Below are 22,885 nucleotides of genomic sequence, written 5' to 3' on the forward strand. Positions count from 1 at the left end.
ATGAAATGCATAGAGAGGAACATTATACATAGTGATAAAGAATCTGAATTCTAGCTCCTGAATCCAAGACAAGAGAACAAAGGAGCTGATCAAACATGTTAGTCACTCAGTTGTGTCCAATTGTCACCCCATGGACTGTAGTCCACCAGGCTCCTCTGTTCATGGAATTCTCCAGGCAAGAATTCTGGAGTGGGTTGTCATGCCTTCCTCAACACCAAGATACACCATTGTTAACAGCTGACTTGAAAGAAGAGCATCACAAGTTCAATTATGCACCAATAAACTTCCCACCTGTAAGTATATGATGTTTTTCCATCTTTCTGGTGATGAATAACACTTTCATGAAAAGTAAAACCTACTAACATCAAAGCAAATGTCACACTACTGCAATGCTCACGTTTTCAACAGCTCAATAATTGGCACATTTCTTCTAAGCAAGACAACTACTGTCATGCACAACATAACTTCTGTTAAAATTGGAAGAATTATTAGTCTAGTGGTGAAAAGCATAGTAAATGGTATCAAATGGCTCACTATTCATCTTTTTCTCATTTTTATGTACAAAAGAAAGCAAGACATGAATGTAACGTTTGCAGCTGCCTTCCAGCTACTTAACATTTCAGTTGAGCTAACTTCATAATCTCTGAAAACTAACTTTCAGTTCAGTTCAGTTCAGTTCGGTCGCTCGGTCATGTCCGACTCTTTGTGACCCTGGGGACTGCAGCACGCCGGGCCTCCCTGTCCATCACCAACTCCTGGAGTTTACCCAGACTCATGTCTGTTGAATCAGTGATGCCATCCAGCCATTTCGTCCTCTGTCGTCCCCTTCTCCTCCTGTCCTCAATCTTTCCCAGCGTCGGGGTCTTTTCAAATGAGTCAGCTCTTCGCATCAGGTGGCCAAAGTATTGGCATTTCAGTTACTTTATCTTAAAAAGTTGAAGATGAACACAAAAACGCTATCATTTTCTAATACTTTCTGCCACCTCTGATTCCACAACATTAGCACATAGTAGCAAGGCAAATATTGTAAATAGCAATCTTTACTTATGAAAATGTGCATTATACCTAGGGTTTGCAGTCAAGTTTCAATAGTTATTGCTTGTTGGTAAAAAGTCAAGTTGTTTAACAAGCCATCCACAATAAAGGAAAGAAATCGAAAAAAAAATACTGGAGTGGATAGCCATTCCCTTCTCCAAGGGATCCTCCCTACCCAGGGATGGAATCCAGGTCTCCTGCATTGCAGATAGATTCTTTACCATCTGATTCACCAGGGAAGCCCAGCTGATCAAAAGAGTTTGGAGAAAGAACTGGAGGTTGAAGCAAGTGGCAGTTATGGTACTGCAATCACAAATATAGTCCACGCAGATATGAGAACATGTAATGGAGAGTGTGGGACTTTCCTGGTGGTCTGGTGGTTAAGACTCCATGCTTCCACTGTCGAGGATCGATCCCTGGTCCCACAAGCTATGAGCATGGCCAAAAGAAAGAAAAGAAAAAAAGGAGAGTGTAACTCTGAAAACGTTACAAGGCTAATGTTTTGGCCAAGTAGTGGAAGCTGAGTGAGTAACAGTGGTAAGGGTGTGTGAGGGAGGAGATACTGACAGAAGGATTTCCATGGTTGACCAATTTCTTTGGCTCAAACAGAACCAACACCTAGAGTCCTGGGTCAAACTGCCCCCCGCTCCTTTTTTTTGGCAAACTAGCTGACATCAGCAGAGAATTTGCAATTATCCTTCTCAGTGGCCTAAGAAAGTGTTTTCTCTCTTCAGTACTTTTTTTTAGTGTTTCTGCCAGGTTGCCTTCTCCCTGAAAGAAAAGAAAAAAAAAAAAACAACCCACAAAAACCTTGTTCTCTGATACACAATGAGATCTGAGATTCAGATGAAAACTGTCTGTTTTTACAGTACAGGTCTCTCCTACTTACCAAGGTGGAATGCGGCTACACTTTTTCTCAAACTCAGTACATTTATAGGCTTTTTCACTAATGAGATCTCTAGTGCTGGATGAAATGAAAGCTCTGAAGGAAGCACTGCCATACTGGGTGCGTGCTTGCACACACACACACACACACACACACACACACACACACGGGATTTCTCTTCCAGTACATTCTATAAGGATAGCATGCCAAATGAGGTTCTTCCCAAGCTCACCTCATGTATGAGTGCAGCCTGCATTGCTTTAATTGTGTCCGACTCCTTGTGACCCCGGGGACTGTAGCCTGTCAGGTTGCTCCGTCCATGGAATTCTCCAGGCAAGAATATTGGAGTGGGTTGCCATGCCCTCCTCCAGCGAATCCAGCTTTGGCAGGAGAGCGCTTTACCACTAGCGCCACCTGGGATGCCCAAACTCACTGCATATTCACACCTATTCCTCTGAGAATGTTTCTTCTGGACAAGAAACATCTTAGGGGAAATTACTGACACTTTTTTCTTGTTGAGAAGCCTTTCAGTTCAGTTCAGTTCAGTTCAGTCGCTCAGTTGTGTCCGACTCTGCGACCCCATGAATCACAGCATACCAGACCTCCCTGTTCATCACCATCTCCCGGAGTTCACTCAGACTCATGTCCATCGAGTCCGTGATGCCATCCAGCCATCTCATCCTCTGTCGTCCCTTTCTCCTACTGCCCCCAATCCCTCCCAGCATCAAAGTCTTTTCCAATGAGTCAACTCTTCGCATGAGGTGGCCAAAGTACTGGAGTTTCAGCTTCAGCATCATTCCTTCCAAAGAAATCCCAGGGCTGATCTCCTTCAGAATGGACTGGTTGGATCTCCCTGCAGTCCAAGGGACTCTCGAGTCTTCTCCAACACCACAGTTCAAAAGCATCAATTCTTCGGCGCTCAGCCTTCTTCACAGTCCAACTCTCACATCCATACATGACCACATGAAAAACCATAGCCTTGACTACATGGACCTTAGTCAGCAAAGTAATGTCTCTGCTTTTGAACATGCTATCTAGGTTGGTCGTAACTTTTCTTCCAAGGAGTAAGCATCTTTTAATTTCATGGCTGCAATCACCATCTGCAGTGATTTTGGAGCCCCCCAAAAGAAAGTCTGACACTGTTTCCACTGTTTCCCCATCTATTTCTCATGAAGTGATGGGACCGGATTCCATGATCTTTGTTTTCTGAATGTTGAGCTTTAAGCCAACTTTTTCACTCTCCTCTTTCACTTTCATTATTGTTCACTATCTTCCTGTTGCTGAATTTTTACAGTTTGGATGCTGTGCAGCATTTATTGATCTTTGTCATACTGTTTCAGTATGCTTTGAAACTAGTCCTGAGAAAAAAATTAAAGAATAACATGTCTCAAATATTGCTTATTAGGAAAATCCAGCATTTCTCTTCTGAAGCATTCAGAACAAAGGAAGAAAACTAAAATGATTGTCTGGTTAACTTTCAATTATCCTGTTCACGTTCAAGTGTTTATCTTCAGGTCTCATTAACCATTTTGAGCTTCCCTGGTAGCTCAGAGGTTAAAGCCTCTGCCTGCAATGTGGGAGACCCAGGTTTGATCCCTGGGTTAGGAAGATCCACTGGAGAAGGAAATCGCAACCCACTCCAGTATTCTTACCTGGAGAAGCCCATGGAGAGAGGAGCCTGGTAGGCTACAGTCCACAGGGTTGCAAAGAGTTGGACACGACTGAGCAACTTCACTTTCTTTTTAAGAGAAGTATCATAAAGCACGCATCATGCTTTGAAGGACATAATAAGCAAATCTAGATGTTCTACAACCATAAGTTTTCTAAAGGCTTGGCTGAAGTGAGGCTTTAATATGAGATATTATTAACTCATTCTCTAAAGTAGATCTACCACAGCATCCATCAGATGACACCTTTTAGACTTCAGAGGGTTTCCTAGGTGGTGTTAGTGGTAAAGAATCCACTTGCCGATGCAGGAGACATAAGAGGCTTTAGGTTAGATCCCTGGGTTGGGAAGATCCCCTGGAGAGGGTATGGCAACCCACTCCAGTACTCTTGCCTGGACAGAGGAGCCCAAACTGAACTAAACTGATTAGCAACTTTAATTTTATCTGCAACTTTAATTCCTCTTTGCCATGTAACCTAATATAATCACACATTCTTGGGATTAGGACATAGATATCTTCCAAGAACCACTGGCTAGGTCTGGAAACTATACCTAAATCCCTCAGATTTATGTACCCTCATGACCATGCATTTCTTGCATTCAATAATACATTATATTACAATGTATGTGTGTGGTTTTTCTCTCATATTGATCAAATACATGATGTTTTTCCAACATCTCCAGCTCTGTTACCAGCAAGGTGGCCCATAATTCAGTTCAGTTCTGATACTAATTACCTGGAGTTAGAGGGAATTGCAGGTGGCTCAGTGGTAAAGAATCTACTTGCCAATGCAAGAAATGTGGATTCAATCCCTGGGTCGGGAATATCCCTTGGTGAAGGAAATGGCAATCCACTCCAATATTCTTACCTGGAAATCCCGTGGACAGAGGAGCCTGGCAGGCTACAGTTCATGGGGCTGCAAACAGCTGGACACAACTATGTGTGCACGCATGTGAATGAGTAGACTGCCAGATATTTCTCGGGTGAAATGGGTTTATTTGGGATCAGCAGAGAATTGCAGTTTGGAGTCTGTAGCCCATGAGCAGACAGGAAAAGAGAATGCTTTTATAGAGGGAACAGAAAGTTGGGAGAGCCAAAGTAAACAAAGTGTCAATGGCTTTTCATTGGCTGAGTCCTTGCCAGGAAAAAGAGGGATCTTTCCTCTTTGTGTTGGATTCTTGTTATCCTTGCGGGGCTTGAGAGCTTCCCCTTCTGGTTTCCTGACTCTATTTAACTGAAGCATCTGTTTGTTAATTTTTCACACTTAATTAAAGTTGTGAACCTAAATAAAGATGGGGGCAATAATCAAGCAGAGAACATTTATTTGGGAACAAAGAATTGCAATTCAGAACACATAGACTCAGATAGCAACCCAAACAGTGTCCTGCTGAGGAATAAAAGCCAGAGGTTTTTGAAGGCAGAGAAGGAAAGTTTGCCTTACAAGAGTTGGAGGCAAAAGTTAGTCTTGTCTAAACTTGATTGATTGCCAAGATTATCACTATAGGGAGGTAAAATTTCATTTGTGTGACAAGTTGCAGGTGTTCTTGCAGAATCCTTGGAGTATTTGTGGTTTGGCTCAGTTCAATGGTTTATAGTTCCTCCTACCTGCTGAGAATGTGCATAACGTTCACCACCTTAATGACCTCCTGGCTACATTTTAAAAACCCTTCACATAAGTGGCTCTATCTTATTTCACATTTCACAAAGTGAAAGCCTTTATTTTCAACCTTCAACTATTATTTATGACTGATCAAGGGAAAAAAATCTAACATTTCATTCAATAAGTTTATTCAACAAATATTTTATTGACTGCTTGAGACATGCTTTGTAATATTCTGCATGCTAGGTGAACGAGAGTGAAATTAGGACATTTCATGAGCTCAGGTTGCTTGCTTACATTCTTTTGCCGAGTGGCAGACAATGAACAGCTGAGTAAGTAAATCTATAACATGGCATCAGGTAATTATACATATTATGAAGAAAAATAAAGCAGTGTAGGGAGAAAAACCTACAGGGAGGAGGAGCGGCAGGAAGGAGATGGCGCTTCATGTAATGTGATGTTAATAATGCTGATATCTGGCATGTTAAAGAAACAGCAGACCTCAAATGAAGTCCTTGGTTCTCATGATAGCAAACCAAGACTTAATTGCAGCTTCAACCTCTACCAGGAATGCTACCTTTAAATACAACCTGAAATTTCCTGATCAGTACTAGTGAGTATGAACAAAGAATAGCAAAGAATGTTGCTCACCACCAATTCTATAAGGATTTAGTTGTAACCCTGTTAAGTCACTGACCAACAGTGCAGTGACTTAATTTCCTCTTTCCTTTGAAAGGAAATGAAGACAATAACAGGATGAGGTCCTCTGTGCTTTGGACAAGCAACCTCCTTCAGCTCAGTTTAGTTCAGTTCAGTCGCTCAGTCGTGTCCGACTCTTTGCGACCCCATGAATCACAGCACGCCAGGCCTCCCTGTTCATCACCATCTCCCAGAGTTCACTCAGACTCACGTCCATCGAGTCCATGATGCCATCCAGCCATCTCATCCTTGGTCATCCCCTTCTCCTCCTGCCCCCAATCCCTCCCAGCATCAGAGTCTTTTCCAGTGAGTCAACTCTTCTCATGAGGTGGCCAAAGTACTGGAGTTTCAGCTCCAGCATCATTCCTATTGCTTTTGCTTTGGCTCCATCCCTTCATTCTTTCTGGAGTTATTTCTCCACTGATCTCCAGTAGCATATTGGGCACCTAATGACCTGGGGAGTTCCTCTTTTGGTATCCTATCATTTTGCCTTTTCATACTGTTCATGGGGTTCTCAAGGCAAGAATACTGAAGTGGCTTGCCATTCCCTTCTCCAGTGGACCAGGCTCTGTCAGACCTCTCCACCATGACCCACCTGTCTTGGGTTGCCCCGCAGGCATGGCTTGGTTTCATTGAGTTAGACAAGGCTGTGGTCCTAGTGTGATTAGATTGACTAGATTTCTGTGAGTATGGTTTCAGTGTGTCTGCCCTCTGATGCCCTCTTGTAACACCTACCATCTTACTTGGGTTTCTCTTACCTTGGGCATGGGGTATCTCTTCATGGCTGCTCCAGCAAAGCATAGCCGCTGCTCTTACCCCCGCCGTTCCTGACCTTCAACATGGGATAGCTCCTCTAGGCCCTCCTGCGCCTGCGCAGCCACTGCTCTTCGGGATGCTCCTCCCCGCCGCTGGCCCTGGCCTCAGGCGTGGGTGGTTCCTCCCAGCTGCTGCCCCTGGCCTCGGGCTCCGGGTAGTTCCTCAGGGTCACTGAGGTTCATCAGGGTGCGACGTGGCTTCTCCTGGCTGCCCCTGACCTCGGACGCGGGGTGTCTCCTCCCAGCCATCGCCCCTGACCTTGGACGCAGGGTAGCTACTCTCGACAGTTCCTGTACCATGGCAGCCTGGCACTTAATGAACCGAGATTCTTGCATTTTCCAGTATGATGAAATAAAATCTGTGTTTTAAGACAGAGCAAGAAAATTCAAACATAAAATTCTCTCCGTGTGTGTTTGTGTCTTCTGCCTTCCTCTCTAAAGTGCACTGAGCATCTGCCTTACACATTAACCAGACCTCTTCCAAGATGAGAGTGCCTGCTCAACAGCAAAGATCATTTTTTCCCTCTATGATGCTAGCGATGTAAGCACTTAAAAGAATAACATTATTTCCCAACTCTGTAGGGGGTTGAAGTGACTTACTGCTTGCTCTGTATGCACTTACCTGGACTGTATATATTATGTAAAATATCTGAGTGTCATTTTGGTGCACAAAAATGTATATGACCATGCCTTTGACTTCTAATGGGTGAAACAGTTCCTCAGAACTTCTGAGCATCTGTCTTCCAGGCTATGATCCTCAGTTTGGCTTGAATAAGATTCCCTCTTTTCTTCTTAACCTGATAATTGAATTTTTATTGACACATATATAGAAAAATTATTAGAATTATTAACTTTGGATAGCTTGTCTTTGTGCCTAGATTTTGTCTGTTACCAAGATGCTTGACTGACTACACATATTCTCTAGTCAAAAACCATGTGTGTGTGTGTGTGTGTGTGTATGTGCACTAAGTTGTGTCCCACTTTTTTGTAACCCTATGGACTGTAGCCCATCAGACTCCTCTGTCCATGGGATTTCCCAGGCAAGAATACTGGAGTGAGTTGCTATGTCCACTTCCAGGGTCTTCCTAACCCAGAAATCTAACTCATGTCTCCTTCATTGGCCAGCAGATTCTTTACCACTTGAGGGACCTGGGAAGCCCAGTCAAAAATCATATATACATGTATATACTGTCTCCTCTCCTACCTTTTTCCTGGGCTCCAAAATCACTGCAGATGGTGACTGCAGCCATGAAATTAAAAGACGCTTACTCCTTGGAAGAAAAGTTATGACCAACCTAGAGAGCAAATTCAAAAGCAGAGACATTTCTTTGCCGACTAAGGTCTATCTAGTCAAGGCTATGGTTTTTCTTGTGGTCATGCATGGATGTGAGAGTTGGACTGTGAAGAAGGCTGAGCACCGAAGAATTGATGCTTTTGAACTGTGGTGTTCGAGAAGACTCTTGAGAGTCCCTTGGACTGCAAGGAGATCCAACCAGTCCATTCTAAAGGAGATCAGCCCTGGGATTTCTTTGGAAGGAATGATGCTGAAGCTGAAACTTCAGTACTTTGGCCACCTCATGTGAAGAGTTGACTTATTGGAAAAGACTCTGATGCTGGGAGGGATTGGGGAGCAGGAGGAGAAGGGGACGACAGAGGATGAGATGGCTGGATGGCATCACCGACTTGATGGACATGAGTTTGGGTAGACTCCGGGAGTTGGTGATGAACAGGGAGGCCTGGTGTGCTGCAATTCATGGAGTCGCAAAGAGTCGGATACGACTGAGCAACTGAACTGAGCTGAACTCCTACCTTTTGGGAGCAATTTCTTCAGAGCCACTGAGATACTGTCTCCCTAGCTTTTGGTTATCATCCTTAGTAAGATCTTGAATAAAACTGAAACTCACAATTCTCATGTGCATTTTTCTGTAAGTCAACATGAAGTAATCTGCATAAAAAACTCCTGACTTCCCCTCCCCGCAAAAGAGGATGACCTGACCTGGAGCAGTTTTTTCTTTTGCCAATAATTTCATTATCCTCCCTTTTTTTCTGTCTGTAGAAAACCTTCCATTTTGTACAACTCCTTGGAGTACCTTTCTGCTTTTTAGATGGGATGCTGCATGATTCATGAACCATTGAATAAAGTCAATTAAATTTCATTTTTACTCCAGTGCGTTCGGTGTTCTAACAAGGGGATGAGCATTCCAGGCAGTGAGAAACACAGTGCAAAACGTCCTGAAGTGAGAATTTGGTGGTTTTGTGGAACAACAAAGAGGCCCAAGTGTGACTATTGCCAAGTGAGTGAGGAGAAAAGAGGCAGGAAGTTGAGCAAGGGTGGTCCAATGGCTGAGACTTTGTGCTTCCAATGTAGGGAGCCCAGGTTTGATCCCTAGTCAGGGAATTGATCTCACATGCTACAACTAGGACCTAATGCAGCCAAATAAGTAAAAAAAAAAAAATTTTGTTTTAAACCCAATGCATAAACTAAGGGGGGGAAAAAAAAAAGAAAAGAAATTGAGCGAGAGAAATATGGCAGGGGGCTAGATCCTTCAGGCCCTAGTAGGGTTCAGGCTCTGGATTCTACTCTGAGTGAAAACAGAGCCATTGGATAGTTCTGAGCAGATAAGCACTGTGATTTGACATTCTTTAAAAGCTTCTTTCTGGCTAAATTAAGAAGTATAGGTTGCAAAATTGAGGCAGAGAGAGACCAATGAAGAGACTACTGCAACAGTCTCTGTAAAAAAGAACCAGAGTAGTTGTAGTGGTGGTGATGAGAAGTGGTGGGATGTTGGATATATATTTAAAGGTTAAATTGATGGTATTCCTGATGGGCTGGAAAAAAGAAGGATGTCAAATGGTGATTCCAAAGTTTGTTTTTTTTAAATATAATAACCAAAGTGACATTGATTAAGATGAGAAAACTGGCATAGGATGAGTCTGGGGAGGTGCAAGAAGCAGAAACTTGGCTGTGGGCATGTTATGTACTTTCGTCTAGCTGATGATAATGAGCCAAATACATGCAACATTATGGTCAAACCAAAGAAACATCACAACTTTGTGAGGAGATATTAATTGTCCTCACTTTTTAGATGAGGAAATTGGGATTCAAGGAAGTGAAGAGCCTTGTCCAAGTTGACACAGCCAGAACAAGTTAGACTTGGTGTTGAGATTGTAACCGAGCAGGACCCTATGGGGCCTTCCCAGGACAGGCCTTCCCCCACAGCCTGTGCTTTAGCTCTTCTCTGAAGTAACTAGATAACTTTATTTGATGCACATTTCTTGAATTGTTTTACAGATGTGACTCCCATACCCCAACAAATGGAAGATGTTAACTACTTGATGACCACGAACACACAGGCCCAGGCCTCCTAGTACTTCTGACTGATAATGTTAGCCCCTGTGACATCATCCTGTTACCTCACCTTCAGCCAGTCAAAGAATTGTGTTTGAGCTGATCACATACCCTGCAACTTCCCTCCCTCACCTGGGTTTTAAATATGCTTTACCAAAACGGTTAGGGGAGCTTGCGGCTTTTTAGAGGATGAGCCACCCATCTCCTTGCACGGCCCTGAAATAAACCTTTCTCTTCTCTAAACTCCAAAGTTTAGGTTTTTTTGGACTCACTGTACATTGGACACATCAACTTGTACTAATAAGACAAGGGTTTCCAGTGTGGTCTTCTAGGTTCTCTTAAGCATCATGGTTGTCTCATCTCCTCACAGTTTGTAGCACAATAAAGCTAAACAACCAGACAACAGACACACTGCTAACGTCCTCCTGTGGCTCATGACCTGAATTAGACAATAATTTTTTTTTTTTTTACCTTGTCATAGCTTCTTATAGACTGTGTTATAAATCTACTGCAGCTTTTTTGTTGGTAACCAGAAATTTTAAAACACAGGCTTAATGCTCTTTTTAATATGGAATATGTGCCTCCATTTTTACAATCTACATGTATAATGCAAATCTGGTTTTTAATATTTATATGTAGCTTTGAAAAAAGCAAAAAAGGTGATTTTTTCTACATATTTTGCCCATATATCTAATTTGCAAATGTGCTTTGAATGGGAGTGTTGACTTCCTTTGTTATGATCATTTTAACTTCTCATAAGTTTAACCAGACATTAGAAAGCTTAAAATATCAGGTTGTTACCAAACAATTATATTAGGTGATAATTCTCCACTTTTCCTATAGTGAATAAACCACTAAGTTCTTTTACACATTTTATTCTCTAAATATGAATGTTTGCTTCAAGACCATTAGCAGCTTGGTAGAGAAACTATAAAGCAGCATAATCTAAAGCAAAAGTGAAACCTTGCAACTCAAGATCAATCTGAAATTCATAATAGCAACATGAGACAGTGTGAAACTAACATTCGATATTCTTTAACTCATTTTTTACTAAATTTTCCGGGGATATACATTTTGGTCAATGAGGTGCACTTGTTTTTAAATACCAACTAGTAATTCCATTCAATTAATTTTCTTGTTTGGCCACACCATGTGGGATGTGGAATCTTAGTTCCCTAACTAAGTTTTATAACCCATGCCCTCTACAGAGTACACACAGAGTTATAACCGCTGGACCACTAGGGAAGTCCTTCATCTAATTTTTCAAATCAAAATTCCAGATGCTGTTTTGAATGTTGGGATATAGAGCAGTGGAAAAAAAAAACAGATTAAAAAAATAACGCCTTCATGGAGCTTAATTTCTAATGAGGAGAGAGGTGTTCAGTGAAAACAATTGTAGGGTCAAGAGTAGGCAAGGCTATCTAGGTTAGATGAGGGCTTGTCTGATTGTTGTTGGGGATTCTATGGTGGAGAGCTTAAAAAAATGGTGAGGAACAGGAGGGAGTTAAAATGAGAGCTCTGAGGGTGAGTTAGGATGTCAAGGTGGGGGGGAGTCAGTATATTTGTCAGTGGACAAATATAAAAGTGGTAAAATTTGTCAGTGGACAAACTTGTCAGTATATTTGTCAGTGGACAAATATAAAATTGGTAAAATTAGGAAAAAATAGTGCAAACTATTGCTAATACCAGACATCCCAAAAATGATATTTGAAGTTCTACTAATAAAAATTGAAGAACAGAAAACTCTACATTAAAAAAATTCTCCCAAAGCTAATTACACACAGACAAGATTATAGCCATAATCTATACAATCATAAAATTTTTGCGTTGGAGGAATGCAGAGGTTCACTGGTTATCATATTTAAAATGACCAGCCACATAAAAGGGAAATGAACAGATTTCAGATTCATTATAGCTGACTTTCTGAAAATGCTTGATTTTATGCTGCTGCAGCTGAAACAGTACCAAGAATCATAAGGAATACCACAACTTGAAAGCCAAATAATAAACATAGTTCTAGTCTTGGGCAAACCCTGCTTAAACAGATCAGGGAATGGCAGAGCCAGGGAGAGAAGGGAAGCGGGATTTGCATGTAAGATTATAACTTTTCAGTCTCTGAAGAGGGATACTAAGAAAAATTGGGACGCAAGTGATTAAAGTTTAAGACCAAGAAGAATCCCAGCCAAGCTTCGGATATTTTTTTAAAAAGGTTTTTATTTTGTTTTAGGGTATGTTTGCTCAGTTGCTCAGTTGTGTCTGACTCTGCAGCCCCATGGACTGTAGCCCACAAGCTCCTCTGCTCATGGAATTTTCTAGGCAAGGATACTGGAATGGGGTGTCATTGCCTACTCCAGTATTGGGATATAGCCGATTAACAATGTTGTGATAATTTCAGGTGAACCGGGAAGGGGCTCAGCGTACATGTACTTGTATCCATTCTCCTCCAAACTCTGCTACTATCCAGGTTGCCACAACAGTGAGCAGAGTAAGGTTGAGGTATTTTTCAAGTAATTTGGGAAAGGAAAAGGACACTGAAGGAGGCAGTGTTACTTTAAATAGAAATGAGTCATTATATGAGTCAATATAGAGAGTCACAAGAGACTTTCTAGAATCCTCAGAGTTTTTTCTCAGGATGGGGAACAGGCTGATGTATTCCTTCCTTTAATAGCCCCTCGGTGCAGCCATCCAGCCTACTTTTCTTGCGCTGAGGAGTTGTCTCTGATTAGTATTAGATATATACCATATATACTAGTATATCCCATGACCATTTTCCCCAGGAAGTCCGGCTACCCAAATGGGTAAGATTAATGCAATTTCTCCTTTTCTTTCTACTCCAAAAAAGAAGAACAGTGAGCCTTCTAGTTTTTTATTTTCATGAGTTTATTCTTGTTCACTACAAGAACCTATGGGAAAGTTACAAAGAATCCAGAATCTTACAAAGGTCTTACAGTCATGACTTCTATGCTTTTTAATTTTATTCTTTTATAACAAAGTATAGGTATGTGGCAAACTGGTAGCAATGGGACAATTAAGCAAAAGGGACAAAGCCCAATTTATAGGACTGTTGTAAGGATCCATATGAAAAAACTTAATATAAAGAACTTAGTATAATCCTGGCATGTAGAAACTGCCGCCAAATACTAACAATTGTAGTTTATATATAATAAGATCTATCCATGGGATTTCTCAGACAAGAGTACTAGTGTGGGTTGCCATTTCCTTCTCTAGGGGATCTTCCCAACCTAGGGATCAAACCCACACCACCTGCATAGGCAAGCAGATTCTTTACCACTGACCCACCAGGAAAGCTCCATTACTCCATTATGGTCCCTTCTCTTGACACCTAGGCTTTTCTGCAGATGACTTTCAAACTTTTGCCTGGGATTCTCACTAAAAAAAAGTTTTCCATCTTGTCCTAGTACATACAATTATTTCATAAGATAAGATTTGCTTTTGCTATTTTTGATTCACTCTGATAGTTTCTGTATATATACACCCCAGTCTAGTCTATTTCACTAAAACAGAAATACTTGCAGTGACTCAATTAATTTCATAGGATTTAATGAACTTTTCATTCTGGCTTGCAAAACACTGTTTTAGAGGAAATCTGGGAAGAGCAAACAAATATTTGCCTTCTGAATTCTTGCAGACTGGGTGAGAAGCATGTGATAGCAATGGACTCATCCAAGCAACTCCTTTCATATTACCACTGAAAACAAAATATGTCTACATACCCAATAGAATGGCCAAAATCTGGAACACTGATAATACCAGGTGCTGGCAAGTGTAGGGAACAGTAGATATCCTCGTTCATTGCTGGTGGGAATGCAAAATGGTATAGCCACTTTGGAGGACAGTTTGGCAGTTCCTTCCAAAATTAGACATACTCTTACCTTATGATCCAGCAGCTGTGCTCCTTGGAATTTACCCAAAGGAGTTAAAAACATATGCCCATACAAAACCCTGCACACAGATCATTATAGCAGCTTTATTTGTAATTGCCACAGCTTGAAAACAATAAAGATGTCCTTCAGTAGGTGAATGGATATGTAAACTGTGGTATATCCTAATGGCAGAATATTATATACCGCTAAAAAGAAATGGATTATCAAGCTATGAAAAGACTTGGCTTAAATGCACATTACTAAGTGAAGGAAGCCTTGAAAAGGTTACATGCTGTGTGATTTCAACCATGTGACATTCTAGAAAAGGCAAAACTAAGCAGGCAGTAAAAAGATCAGTGATTACTAGAGGTTGGAAGTGGGGAGAGGGAGGAATAGGCAGAAGCACAGAAGAGTTTTAGAAAATACTCTGTACAATAACATAATGATGTATTTATGTTTCTATATGTTTGTACAAATCCATAGAATGTGTAACAACAGGAATAACCCCCAAGGTAAACTATGGACTTTGAGTGATAATCATGTGTCGATGTAGTTTCATCAGTTGTAAGAAATGGATCACTCTTATGGGGGATGTTGATAATGGCTATGCATATATGCGGGGCAGTAGGTTATGGGAAATCGCTGTACCTTTCTCTCAGTTTTGCTTTAAACCTAAAACCTAAATACTTTATTCTAAAACAAAAAGAAAAATGTGTTAAGTTCACACTTGGCAGTTTTGAAAGAGAAGACTTGAATTCACAAGACTAGTTTGGGAGCCTGCTAGGTAGACAGTGTTTGTGTGATGAGAGCCATAAAAAGGGCACACCCACAAGGGTCTACAGGAAAAGCAACTGCCAGTTAACTGAGATTGAGGGGATGAGAGGTGGTGGTGAGAGGCATTTCTGAATTAAACATTAGAATTGGTGGATGATTTGGAAATACCTGGAATGGGTCTGCCCATGTTGAGGAAGGGAGTTTGTTACTAGAAGAAATTGGATTAAGATTCAACTAAAATATACCAAGTATCTACTATGTGCCAGAAATGTAGACACTTTATCTAATCTCCAACATAAACTCACATAAAATATTCACTTCATAAATGAGGAACCTGAGATTTAGAGATGTTAAATGACTTTCCCATAAAATGGAGAAGTTGGATTTTAACTCTTCTTTTTAGACTTTCTTAGTTCTCTGTGTTTCTGTTTTTAAAAGTGATATGTGCTGTGCTTAGTGGCTCAGTGGTGTCCGACTCTTTGCCACCCTGCTAGACTGTAGCCTGCCAGGCTCCTCTGTCAATGAGGATTCTCCAGGCAAGAATAATGGAGTGAGTTACCATGCCCTCCTCCAGGGAATCTTCCAAACCCAGGGATTGAACCCAGGTCTCCTGCATTGCAGGTGAATTCTTTATGAGTTGAGCTTCCAGGGAAGCCCAAAGGTGATATCAGTTCAGTTCAGTTCAGGCTCTCAGTCGTGTCTGACTCTTTGTGACCCCATGAATCAGCACGCCAGGCCTCCCTGTCCATCACCAACTCCCGGAGTTCACTCAGACTCATGTCCATCATGTCAGTGATGCCATCCAGCCATCTCCTCCTCTGTCATCCCCTTCTCCTCCTGCCCCCAATCCCTCCCAGCATCAGAGTCTTTTCCAATGAGTCAACTCTTCACATGAGGTGGCCAAAGTACTGGAGTTTCAGCTTTAGTATCATTCCCTCCAAAGAAATCCCAGGGCTGATCTCCTTCAGAATGGACTGGTTGGATCTCCTTGTAGTCCAAGGGACTCTCGAGTCTTCTCCAACACCACAGTTCAAAAGCATTAAATCTTCAGCGCTCAACCTTCTTCACAGTCCAATTCTCACATCCATACATGACCACAGGAAAAACCATAGCCTTGACTAGATGGACCTTAGTCAACAAAGTAATGTCTCTGCTTTTGAATATGCTATCTAGGTTGGTCATAACTTTTTTCCAAGGAGTAAGCATCTTTTAATTTCATGGCTGCAATCACCATCTGCAGTGATTTTGGAGCCCCCCAAAATAAAGTCTGACACTATTTCCACTGTTTCCCCATCTATTTCTCATGAAGTGATGGGACCGGATTCCATGATCTTTGTTTTCTGAATGTTGAGCTTTAAGCCAACTTTTTCATTCTCCTCTTTCACTTTCATCATGAGGTTTTTAGTTCCTCTTCACTTTCTGCCATAAGGTGATATAGGGAAAACTAATCAGATCTTGCTGCCTAATTTCTCTTAGTGTCATTACACAAAGTGGGCTGAAAAGCACATTATTGAATGCAGGGATATCTGGCCTTACTTTGAATATACCAAACCACTTCAAGCATAGCAGTGGATAAGACAAAGGATTAAGACCCTTTGCCACTTCCCCCATCTCTGGTCAAGATTGAATTCTTGAGTAGTTAAGAACTACTGGGCTCAAATCCCATCTATGCCATCTCAAACTGCATAACTTTTAGCAAGTTACTCTGCACTTCTACCTGTACAAGGTGATTAAAAAGAGTAACTAATATATCAGGCTGTTGTGAGATTCAAAAGAGAAAAAAAAAAAAAACAACGTAAAATGTTTACTGTAGTGATGGTGTGTAGAAACTGCTCAAGAAATATTTGCAATTAAAGCATTAGGAAGAGGATACTTCACTTCCCTAAATTAGTTTCACTCATTGCCTTGAACTTTGGTTGACTTGTCACCTTCCCTTAAGCCTACACTGTGAATAAAAAAGAAACTGATCAAAGTGGGTATGGCCAGAGCAGTAGTGGGAAAAGCACAAAAAGCATTTTAAAAAATGCTCCTGGGTAGTGCTCTGAATCCCTAGAACATTACAGGCATGTTTGCATTTGCAATGTGGGAGAATAATTGTCTCAGGAGCTGAAGTACAAGGGGGGTGGGGGGAGGAAATGATGGATAGGAAAGAGGAAGGGAGAAGAAGTAGGATAGGAAGGAGGAAGGAGATGATTCTGCTGTGTGTGGGTGAAGCTGTACAGCAGCCAGGAAGAGAGAAGAGGGGGAAAGATGGGAGAGGGAGAGAGATGGGGTAGGCGAGAAGGAAATGAGAATAATGAAAGATTCAAGAGATATTGGCAACATATGTTAAAAGAAATAACACGTGTCACTTGTAGCTATGTGTCTGTTACATCATGCTTACTTTTCAAAGGCATCTGCTTTGTGAATTGTGAGTCACCAAGGGATCATGGCATCTGGTCCCATCACTTCATGGGAAATAGATGGGGAAACAGTGGAAACACTTCAGACTTTATTTTTTTGGGCTCCAAAATCACTGCTTATGGTGACTGCAGCCATGAAATTAAAAGATGCTTACTCCTTGGAAGAAAAGTTATGACCAAGCTAGATAGCATATTTAAAAGCAAAAACATTACTTTGCCAACAAAGGTCCATCTAGTCAAGGCTATGGTTTTTCCAGTAGTCATGTATGGATGTGAGAATTGGACTGTGAAGAAAGCTGAGCGCTAAATAATTGATGCTTTTGAACTGTGGTGTTGGAGAAGACTCTTGAGAGTGCCTTGGACTGCAAGGAGGTTCAACCAGTCCATACTAAAGGAGGTCAGTCCTAGGTGTTCATTGTAAGGAATGATGCTGAAGCTGAAACTCCAATACTTTGGCCACCTCTTGTGAAGAGTTGACTCATTTGAAAAGACCCTGATGCTGCGAGGGATTGGGGGCAGGAGGAGAAGGGGATGACAGAGGATGAGATGGCTGGATGGCATCACCGACTTGATGGACATGAGTTTGGGTAGACTCCGGGAATTGGTGATGGACAGGGAGGCCTGGTGTGCTGCAGTCGATGGGGTGGCAAAGAGTCGGACACGATTGAGTACCTGAACTGAACTGAACCGAGGGACCATTAGAAAAGAGTAGGTGCTCCTTTGAAGTCAAAGTCGAGAACTGTGAGAAAGCAGCCATTAACTCATTATTGACCAGTGGATTGTTGCAGAAACTAGTGTCTGGAATTTATGGATATTTACATTGTCCAGCCAAAAATTAATTCTGTTATTTCACTTCCCTAAATTCGTTTCCCTCATTGCTTTGAACCTTGGTTGACATGTCACTTTCCCTAAAGCACTTTGCAGGTTATTACATTCAATAGTTTCACCTGACATATCTGTAAAGTCATCTAATTTTTGTGAAATATTTTCTTCAATCCACTCTTATAGAAGCAAGCAGCATTGTCCAGCAGCATTCCATTTTCACTTTCTGCATCAGAATTTATCACTAAGGTTTTTCTTTTTTTGTCTTTTTGTTGGTCTAATATTAATTTGTCTGAATCAGAACTATATTCTGAAAAACTATCACCTTCTGAGACACTAGTATATATGTCTCTCAAATGATCAAAAAAAGTATCTGAATAATATTCCCTGAAAAATTCTTCACTCAAAATTTCACGATGCATCATTTTTAAAAATTTTGTGTTTATAATATGCACAAGATTGAAACAAAAGCTTAATGGAACAAAATGTGAGTGATAAAGACAACCATAAATTTCTTAATGAACCCGCAATCAATTTTAAGCTCTAACAACTTCTCATGGTGATGTTAATTGCATCACTCTCTAAAAACGTATTTGTATGTCTCCAGTCAATAACGTTTGGGTAACAAAAGACATATTAATAGCTCTCTGGTCAATAGCATGTTTTAGGATATCTTCTGGTACTTTATGAGCCTTGTTCAGTTTTACTGGTGGTTAATGACTTCTTAATATGTCTAAGCTATAAGCTTAGATATCCAGGCTAATTGAATCACAGACAATGAAAATTGAGGTCACAGGATTAGAATTTTGTCACAAAACCAAAGGACCTTATAATTACAAGACTCCATGCTCACAAAAGTGTTCCCCAGTGGCTCAGACAGTAAAGAATCTGTCAGCAATGCCAGAGATTCAGGTTCAATCCCTAGGTCGGGAAGATCTCCTGGAGAAGGAAATGATTACCCACTTCAGTATTTTTGCCTGGAGAATCCCATGAATGCTTCTTCTTCATTGACTATGCTAAGTCCTTTGACTGTGTGGATAAAAAAAAACTGGAAAATTCTTAAAGAGATGGGAATACCAGACCATCTTACCTGCCTCCTGAGAAACCTGTATGCAGGTCAAAAAGCAACAGATAGAATGGGGCATGGAACAATGGACTGATTCCAAATTGGGAAAGGAATACTTTAAGGCTGTCTGCATATTGTCACCTTACTTATTTAACTTCCATTCAGAGTACATCATGTGAAATGCTGGGCTGGATGAAGCACAAATTGGAATCAAGATTGCCAGGAGAAATATCAATAACCTCAGATATGCAGATGACACTATCTTTATGGCAGAAATAGAAGAGGAACTAAAGAGCCTCTCGATGAAGGTGCCAGAGGAGAGTGAAAAAGCTGGCTTAAAACTCAACATTCAAAAAACGAAGATCATAGCATCCAGTCCCATCACTTCATGGCAAATATATGGGGAAACAATGGAAATGGCAACAGACTTTATTTTGAGGGGCTCCAAAATCACTGCAGGTGGTGACTGCAGCCATGAAATTAAAAGCTCCTTGGAAGAAAAGCTATGAGCAACCTAGACAGCTTATTAAAAAGAAGAGACATTACTTTGCTGACTAAGGTCCGCCTAGTCAAAGCTATGTTTTTTTCCAGTAGTCACGTATGGATGTGAGTGAAAGTTGCTCAGTCGTGTTTGACTCTTTGTGACCCCATGGACTGTACAGTCCGTGGAATTCTCCAGGCCAGAATACTGGAGTGGGTAGATTTTCTCTACCCATCTCTAGTGGGGATCTTCCTAACCCAGGGACTGAACCCAGGTCTCCCTCATTGCAGGCAGATTCTTTACCAGCTGAGCCACAAGGGAAGCCTAATGGATGTGAGAGTTGGACCATAAAGAAGGCTGAGTGCCAAAAGAATTGATGCTTTTGAACTATGGTGTTGGAGAAGACTCTTGAGAGTCCCTTGGACTGCAAGGAGATCCAACCAGTCAATTCTAAAGGAACCCTGAGTAGTCATGGGAAGGATGAATGCTGAAGATGAAGTTCCAATACTTTGGCCACTTGATGTGAAGAACTGACTCACTGGAAAAGATCCTGATGCTGGGAAAGATTGAAAGCAGGAGAAGGAGGTGACAGAGGGCAAGATGGTTGGATAGTATCACTGACTCAATGGACATGAGTTTGAGCAACCTCTGGGAGATGGTGAAAGACAGGGAAGCCTGGTGTGCTGCAGCCCATGGGGTCACAAAGAGTTGGACATGCCTGAGAGACTGAAAAACAAAAGGCTCAAAATATCTTCAACATATTCAGTGTATTTGGCAGATGGCCAGGAAAGTCCAGTATTAACATCTTTATTGGCAGAGTTTATTAAAACAAAACAAACAAAACAAAAAACTCAGACTATTCTTAATATATTAATATACAGTTTTCAGTCCTCCAGCAAAAATGAAATGCAGACTGTAAATTATGGCAAAAGCAAGTTCAAAATCAGACTATCCTTATTGGATAATTTTAACAGCTATGAACTTTGCTCATTCTTGCATTGATCTAAATTTTTTCTTCTGGTAACTTTCACACACTGGACCTAATGCCACCCCCAAAGCCACTGAGAACTGAGTGAATTTCCGTGTTCTTATGACAGAGCTTTAAACATTGGCTGGAGACCCACAGTCCCCTAGATTGTTTTTCATTTTGATAATTTCAGACCCTTCCCATTTTGAATGACCTCTTCTGGACAAGATGCAATTGTAAAAACTCCTCTCCTGTCAGGGTGCTCAGAGGAATATCAAACATCATAGTGGGCCATTTCTGGTAACAAGGCAGAGTAAGGTAATAGAGACTGCTCACTCATCTCAATACATACGTCAAAAACTTTAAATGCTGAGTGAAATGTAACCTAAAGATTATAGACTATGCAGTCAAGCTTAAGCCTGGTTGTAACAAAGAGAAATGCTAAGTCCATAATAGAAGAGTGAAGTGACAGAGTGGCAGCTCATTTATGTCCTGATCATGGCAAATAGATGGGGAAACAGTGGAAACAGTGTCAGACTTTATTTCTTTGGGCTCCAAAATCACTGCAGATGGTGACTGAAGCCATGAAATTAAAAGATGCTTACTCCTTGGAAGGAAAGTTATGACCAACTTAGATAGCATATTCAAAAGCAGAGACATTACTTTGCCAAAAAAGGTCCATCTAGTCAAGGCTATGGTTTTTCCAGTGGTCATGTATGGATGTGAGAGTTGGACTATAAATAAAGCTGAGTGCCAAAGAATTGATGCTTTTGAACTGTGGTGTTGGAGAAGACTCTTGAGAGTCCCTTGGACTGCAAGGAGGTCCAACCAGTCCATCCTAAAGGAGATCAGTCCTGGTTGTTAATTGGAAGGACTGATGCTAAAGCTGAAACTCCAATACTGTGGCCACCTGATTTGGAGAGCTGACTCATTTGAAAAGACCCTGATGCTGGGAAAGATTGAGGGCAGGAGGAGAAGGGGACGACAGAGGGTGAGATGGTTGGATGGCATTACCGAGTCAATGGACATGAGTTTGGGTGGGCTCCCGGAATTGGTGTTGGATAGGGAGGCCTGGTGTGCTGCAGCTCATGGGGTCGCAAAGAGTCGGACACGACTGAGCCACTGAACTGAACTGTTATTCCTAGGTGCTGGGGGCTGCATTTCTCTTGTTCATATGGGGATCAAACACTTTGCTTTTGGACCAGTGGGAGGTGGGGCTCTACAAAAGAGGTCCCCTGAATAAAGCTCTATCCTTTAACAGATGAAAAGTTTATGACTAATGGGCAAGAAAACCCTGCCCACTGGTCCTGAGAAGTGATGAAAAAACTTACTAGGTCTGTGGGTATAATAAAAAAAAATCCTGGAGTAATTAAAACCCCAAGCTTGTGATACGCACTGGTTTGAGGCCTTGATATTTTCTTGTCTGCATGGAGTGTGAAGTACGTGCTAAGAATTAACACAAGAACTGATCTGGGACCATTAACATTCCTGGGACCTTGACAGAGCAAATACAAAATAGTTCTATATGGATTTTTCCCCTAATCTAGGTCAGATGGGACTTCTGTGGAGAAAAACATATAAAACATTAATTAAAAAAAAAAAAACCTCCATGGCAATGAAGACACAATAAATACAAATCGCATTAATAAAAGAATCAGTAGACATAAAAGAAAACTTACATCCCAGTAATTAAAGATAATAAAATAATGTGAAAGATAATAAAATAAGTCTGATCAAAATGTTTAATAAGCTAAAAGAAGGAACAGAAACTATAATAAAAATAGGACAGCACAATAAAAAGAACAGGATTAAAATAAATAAAGTAATCTCTGAGAACTGAGAAATTAGTCTCCACTATTTATAATTCAATGTACAAATTAAATAGCAGAACAGAGATGATTGAAAGTAAACTTAGTGAAATAGAAGGTAGCTCTAAAGAAATTACCCAAAATGCTCTAAGAGAAATTAGAAAGGAGGAAAGTATAAAAATGAGCCATAGAGATGACAGAGGTGAGAATAAGAAACTCCAACACGTAGCCAATTGTAAGTCTAGAAGAAAACAGCAAAGATAATGGAGAAGGATCCATCAAAAAGATTATTCCAAAATAAAGAAAAGTCTAAAGGTTCCATCTAAAGAAGTACAACCACTCTGCGTTATTAACACATTTTCAGTTTGGGGTCATTACAAAGGGCTTCCCAGGTGGTGCAGTGGTAAAGAATCCGCCTGCCAAACAGGAGACCCAGGTTCGATTCCATGGTTGGGAAGATCCCTTGGAGAAGGAAATGGCAACCGACTCCAGTATTCTTGCCTGGAGAATCTCATGGACAGAGGAGCCTGGCGGGCTATGGTCTATGTAAAGAAGTATAAATGCACTTGAGTTGTTAAACAAACACATTTTCAGTTTGGGATCATTACAAATAACACTGCTATGATCATG

The 22,885-nt window shown here is 41.1% G+C and overlaps 1 long non-coding RNA gene across 1 annotated transcript; it reads right to left on the reverse strand.

The window, feature by feature from the left end:
- Positions 1-542: 542 nt before the first annotated feature.
- Positions 543-6,742, reverse strand: LOC138433840 (uncharacterized). Its single transcript, XR_011254487.1, has 3 exons — positions 6,646-6,742; positions 2,154-3,279; positions 543-1,464 (listed from the first exon to the last, which is right to left on the reverse strand). It is a non-coding gene; the product is annotated as an uncharacterized lncRNA (long non-coding RNA).
- Positions 6,743-22,885: the final 16,143 nt, after the last annotated feature.

Source organism: Ovis canadensis, chromosome 1, assembly GCF_042477335.2.
Source record: "Ovis canadensis isolate MfBH-ARS-UI-01 breed Bighorn chromosome 1, ARS-UI_OviCan_v2, whole genome shotgun sequence".
NCBI classification, from domain to species: Eukaryota; Metazoa; Chordata; class Mammalia; order Artiodactyla; family Bovidae; genus Ovis; species Ovis canadensis.